Source organism: Elgaria multicarinata, chromosome 3, assembly GCF_023053635.1.
Source record: "Elgaria multicarinata webbii isolate HBS135686 ecotype San Diego chromosome 3, rElgMul1.1.pri, whole genome shotgun sequence".
Taxonomy (NCBI): Eukaryota; Metazoa; Chordata; class Lepidosauria; order Squamata; family Anguidae; genus Elgaria; species Elgaria multicarinata.
Window position 1 is genome coordinate 59,302,024 of NC_086173.1, and position 6,136 is coordinate 59,308,159.

A 6,136-nucleotide genomic window follows, 5' to 3' on the forward strand; every position below is an offset into this window, starting at 1 on the left:
ACAACTGCTTCTTCCTTCTGCAGGGCCGCAACAACTCCTATTGCCTTTCACGTGTGGGCAGCTTTTAAGAAATAAGGACCAGGGAGAGAAGTCACACATTTCCAACAGGGGTGTTTGATAGCTCCTTCCGAGGTAGTAATGGCAGCAGTGTGGAGAAGCTGGGTGGGGTGGGGAGAGCAAAACAAGAGTAAACATGAATTGGGAGGCATTTCAAAGGCAGCAGAGGGGGCCTAGAAAAGCACAGGCTTTCAATTCTGCGTGTTCTTTTAACGGGGCCTCTGATTCGGAGAGGCCCCCAAAGCCTGGTAAGCCTCATTGAACTTGAAAAGCTACAAGCTTCCTTTCTTCCCAGTTGGCTTTGTCTTCTCTTATCTCATTCATGTGAGTCACTAGGCCTCCTTTACCCATAACACCCTCCCTCCAGCTGTATCTGCATTATAGCAACATTAAAATGCCAGTTTGAAACATTATATTGTCTGAGGAGTGATGCTGTGGTGTTTGTGGAGAATATCACAACCAATATTGCAAGTCCAGAGATGATGGCTAGGGAGAAATATCATCTGCGGAGCAGCAATTAACAACAGATGTTTTGGAATCATTAGGCCGAGAGCAATCAATAGAAAGGGACTGCACCTCTACACTCCGCCTAGTGACAATCTCCAAGCCGCTTCCAGTGCATTCCTCTTTAGGGACTGGAGTGACAGGGATTGTGGCCTTGATTTACATAAAGAGGCATTATCCAGTCATTGGTGTAGGAAGAACTTCTTTGCATTGTTTTATTGGCCCTGGGATATTCACCTTCTCCTACAACAAGGATGAGAAACTCCCTAATTGGTTTAAACCAATTTTCCATATCTAAGTTCACACCTGCAATGGATTCAGTATGGCTTCACCCACTTTGAGTAGTAAACCTTTTCCACTGAGCATAAAGCAGCAAGTTCATGCAGTCACATGAGCAGTACGCTACAGGTTATGTTCTCATGCACGGAACATATGTCCTTAACACCCTTGAATGGCCACCCAAAACGTGTTAGCTGGCTGCAGGTGTACTAAGCTATCAGTCCTTTATTGGCTTCAGGCACCTGTCCTGTGTTTATTAAAAGTCTCATATAGGTTCTGTGGCATAGAGTACATTGAGTCCTTCTGCATTCTGCTTTTTACATACTCGACTTCAAAAAAATAGGACAACTGTTGTCTGTCTACTTCTGGCAATACCCTCGAGTGTAGTATGTAGTACTGATTTAAATGAGGGACTATCACAGAATCTTCCAGACATCCATTTCCTAATGCTTTTTTCTCTCCCACCCCGCCTCCCCACTTTACACTGGTCCAGAGTACAGTAATACTTGGAGCCTTGGAATGCACAAAACTCCTGTGTCTGGAAATTGGATCAGTCACCTGTTCTAGATAGGATGTTCTCCCCCTGAAAGAGGAGGAGCATAGTCTTGGGGTGCTCCTTAATCAGGAGCACCCACAGAAGACACAGGAGGCTTTTATGGCTAGGAGTCCCTTTTACCGGCTTTGGCTGGTAAGACAGCTACAGCCATTCCAGGTCAAGGGATAGCTTGACCACTGTGATCTATGCAGTACTAACCTCAAAATCGAATTACTGCAATGCACTTTATGTGGGGCTGCCCTTCGGTTTGGTTCAGAAGCTGCAGTTGGTGCAGATTGAGGCCAGGGTGGTAATGGGAGGGGCCTAGTGCCAACACAAATTAAACCTATGTTGAAGGAACTGTGCTGACCCTTTGGGGTTTTCAGTGCATACTAAAAACTTGGATGTTCCAGCACACTTTCCCAAAATGGTGGTCTTGACTCCAATGTCTGAGGTGTTTTTTGTTTTTTTTTAACCACCCCATGTCGGGGGTGGGGGAGGTCAAGGAAAAAACAAAAGTGTGTGTGTGTGTGTGTGTGTGTGTGTGTGTGCGTGTTGGAGTGCAGTGGTCCCAATCTGGATCAGGACCACATGCTCTTACACAAAGGTAAATAAAACTATGAGACTCAGCTACACATTATGTGATTAGTATAACTTGTAGTTCGGCCCTCAGGTAGGCTCTCCAAAGTGTGTCTCACCTGAACTTCCATCATAATCTTGTCTGCCTTATGCATGTCCTTAGTGTGGTTGTTGAATCAAACATGCTCCCTGCTCTCTCTCCTTACGTGTTTTGTGCCTTACAAGGATGCTTTAACATTGTGAGGATCTGAGTAGCAACTGCTGTAAATCTGTTGCTGATAATAATAACTTGAAGATGAAATCGTCAATCGTGAAAAAGTCCCAGCCGACTTGTACTAATGGCTTTGTCGTGTTAATGGAAAATTCTGTTTCTGAGATGAAAGAGAGAGATATATTTTTTTTTAAAAAAAAATCCTTATACAAGAGTGAAATTGTGCCGCTCAGCACAAGATGGGGTGGGTGGGGAACGCAGTCTTTTATCCACTAAATCTCACTCTCCCCTTCTTCTTGATTTCCTAATGGAGTGAAATTCTCAGAAATACCATTATTGTAAAAAGTATGGATTTTATAACCATAATGTGACAACTTGTGTGACTCAACTTTCCTCCCCCTCAGATTGTCCCACCACCCTGAAGAAGAAATGGAATAATAAGGCTCCTTATTCATTTACCTTGAATAATGCTCTGGTGGAAAAGAGCGCAATAAGATCAAATACATATGCTGTACAGGCACTTACCCTGATGGTTTGACTTAATAACATAACTACTTAATTAGGGTCCATCCTCAATTCATTTTCCCTCCTTTTACTAGACAGCAATCAATGAAGGCCTACAGGCAGAGAAGTTTATTTTTTGTTAGGCAGACTGCCTGTTTTTGCTAGGCCTTGCAGCCCCTGTGACCGAAGGAAGAATTCTTTAGAAAGGACTGCAGGATTCCATGCCACCTACATGGGGAATGACCAAAGTTATTCATAAATATTTATAAATACAGGATTATTCTGGGATCGCAAGAGAAGACTTCACATTCTTCTCAGAGGAAACCCCAGAACCTGATGAGTAATGGTTCTGATCCCAACTACATTTCTGTGAATGGCACATAGTTTAGAGTGGGACTTCCTCCCCTCCCATTTTCCTCTTCAATCCTCAGACCACCCCACCCCCACAATCTACTCTTGAGGGTTAGAGGGTCCTTGGGAATGGTGAAGGATATTTTACAGGGGGTTGCATATGGAGGGGAGAGTCAACATAACCACCCCCCTTTACCAGGGATGGTACCATTATTGCTTTTAAAAATAAAGCTCTGCCATTTTCTTGCCAATGAGCAACATCACACCAGTGTTTAATTGCATTTTCATCATGCATGGTTTGCTGTTTTGCAGCACAGTACTCACATGATGTCGTGCATGTCCTGCAGTCACCCTGCCTCTTCCCCTCCATTTTTTGTGTTTCCTGGAGTGGGGAAAGTCCGGTTTATTTCCTCCATATGGAATTAAAGTGCTGTTCCACCCCCATGTATTGCTGTTCTGGTGCCATGTCCTTTGTTGGGGGCATTTGCTTTGAAGAGAGGTCTTGCTGACAAAAGAGGAGGGCGGGGTGGTTCTCCTTCTCCAGCATGCCAGCTTGTACTGAGTTGGTTGAACGGACTTTCGCTGCTCCAATCCACTCTCATTGCCTGCGGAAATGGCACCCAGCTGATGAAACATTGTAAAACTAGACAATACAGTGCAGAGCACGTCTTTACCACAAAATTCCATTCAATGGGAATTAACCGAATTGCTTACAGCTCCCTCATTTGTAAAGATAAAGAGATGAAACTTGGCACCATGGTAGCGCTTAAGTAGGGCTTTAGGCATGCAAGTTTGAACAAGATCCCTTCATCAGTTCATTTTTTAAACATTTTTTTTTAAAAAAATCCCCTCAAACTATTCACCCACATAAACAAACACACACACACCTCTGATTCTGTGTTAATCTACCCCTGTGCATTTATGGAGGATAAACGCTCCCTCCATAAATGTGCAGGGGTGGATTAAAGCAGCATCAGAGGTGTGTGTGTGTGTGTGTGTGTGTGTGTGTGTTTATGCGGGTTAACGGTTTGAGGAGGGAAATTTAAAAAATTGTAAAAAAAAATCAACCGATGAAGGGATCTCATTTAAACATAGCACATCTAAAGCCCTACTTAAGAGCTATCATGGTGCCAAGTTTCATCTCTTTATCTTTAAAAATGAGGGAGCTGTAAGCATTTGGTTACATCCATCACATTGGCTGATGGGTCTGGGATTTTCCACAGTTACCTACAAAGTTGTTGATCATTGGGACTTTGGCTGGGAGGAATGGGTGGAGTGATCCTATGTTGTTAAGTGTCATCAGTTGGGATTGGGAGGGGGATAAAATAACTGGGTTGTGAAGCATGAAAACGGGGTGTGTGTGTGCGCTGAGATCTTTAAATGCTGAAGAAGGGGCGGGGGCAGCCTTGGCAATGTTTTTCCATGGCATGGGGAAAAGAGTGTGTGAAAGTTGGGAAGCTGGTTTGACATTAAGCAGAGGTGGTGAAAAAAATCACCCCTGTGCTGTCAAGAGGACTCCACCCCTGGCTTAAAGTCCTTCTTGCTCCCTGCATCCCTGCCGCTCAGCGCTTCCCCTGCCTTTGACTCCCCAAACTTTAACCGTTGTGATCACTCTGATGTTGGGAGTGCTCTATACAAATAAATAAATCAGATCCCGAGTGGAGGCACCCACGCCCTTCACCCGGAGTGGGGTGGGCACAATAGCGGGAGAGCAAACAAGTGAAAAGAGAGTCCCGGGTATAGCGATGATCATGAAAGGGACCAGCCCTTGCCCCACTTATGAGACAGAGGTCAAAATCATGGCTGCATTCTAGGGGGAAAAAGTAGGTGTGATGGAACTAACAGTCACTAAACAGGTTACCCACTCAAGATTGTATTCTAAAACCAAGCATCTGAAAGATTCCAGAGCCCATTTTTAGGTTGTAGGTGTTTTCATAACTCATAATGTCTCCCCCCTGTAAAAACAAAAACAAAGAACCCTCTCCAAAATATATAGAAACAGTCAGTGGTTTGATTATTGTCATTCACAATGACCTTCATGCTGATTATGGCCAGATCGACACCAAGCAGGATGTAGCACTATGAAAGTGGTATGAAAGCAGTCTGTACCATACTCAGAATGACTACCTGCTGGTTCAGTACTTTAGCAGCATATTCAGGACCACGGTGTTATATCCTGCTTTGGATAGATGTGTCCTGGGCCCCAGCAGTTGTCAGTGCACTTCAATACCACTATAAAGCTGTAGTGTAGATTCCTGCCTGAATGTGTGTTTCAAATGTAAAGGGGTTGGGTACCAACAAAACTGGATTTTCTGTAAACTCTCTTTAAGATATATATTCATTGGGGTGCTTCCTCCATGCCTCCTATTTATTTATTTCTTAACTAAGAGCACAATCCTATGGTCCCTTAAAAGCATCCTAATCCAGACACTGTCATTGAGGGGTTTCATATATGAGTTCCATACTCCACCCTTTGCCTTTCATAATTATGGTCATTTCATTTGTATTTTGAGTAAACGATTCAGTCTCTACACCATACTCAGAATGACTACCTGCTGGTTCAGTACTTTACCAGCATATTCAGATTTCTCTACTCAGCGCAGCCTACTTTAAAGCTAGATAGACAGCTGTAAACTGGGATTTTTCCCCAGTTACATTTTTTTCTGCCCTCTAGTGTAACCAAGGCTGAGAAGTTTATACTTATATTTAATTTCCAGATCTCCTTTTCTAAGTACAAAAGATTAGTTTCAGTTACGGGGGGAAAAATATTGTGAACCCACAGGGAAAAAAAACCCTGAGACTTCCATGATCTTTCAGGCTCTGATGTGTTTATCCCTGCCTGGTAGAAAACCCTCAACTTCTTCTTGTTCTCCCTGTATGCATTTTCTTCAACTCTTACTTTTGCATATTGGTTAGTACTCACAGCTGTATAATCTCCTCTACTTCAACATAATTGCATTTGACATGTGAAGGCAGCCAGGTTGCCTATCAAGCTGGCATATAACGCATTTACTTGTCATTCAGAGGCCGTTATGTCACTAAAGATTTTTCTCATGATAAAGAATCTTAGTGGCTTCTAGAAAGTCTCCAAAGTCTCAATTTTCCCACCTTAACCA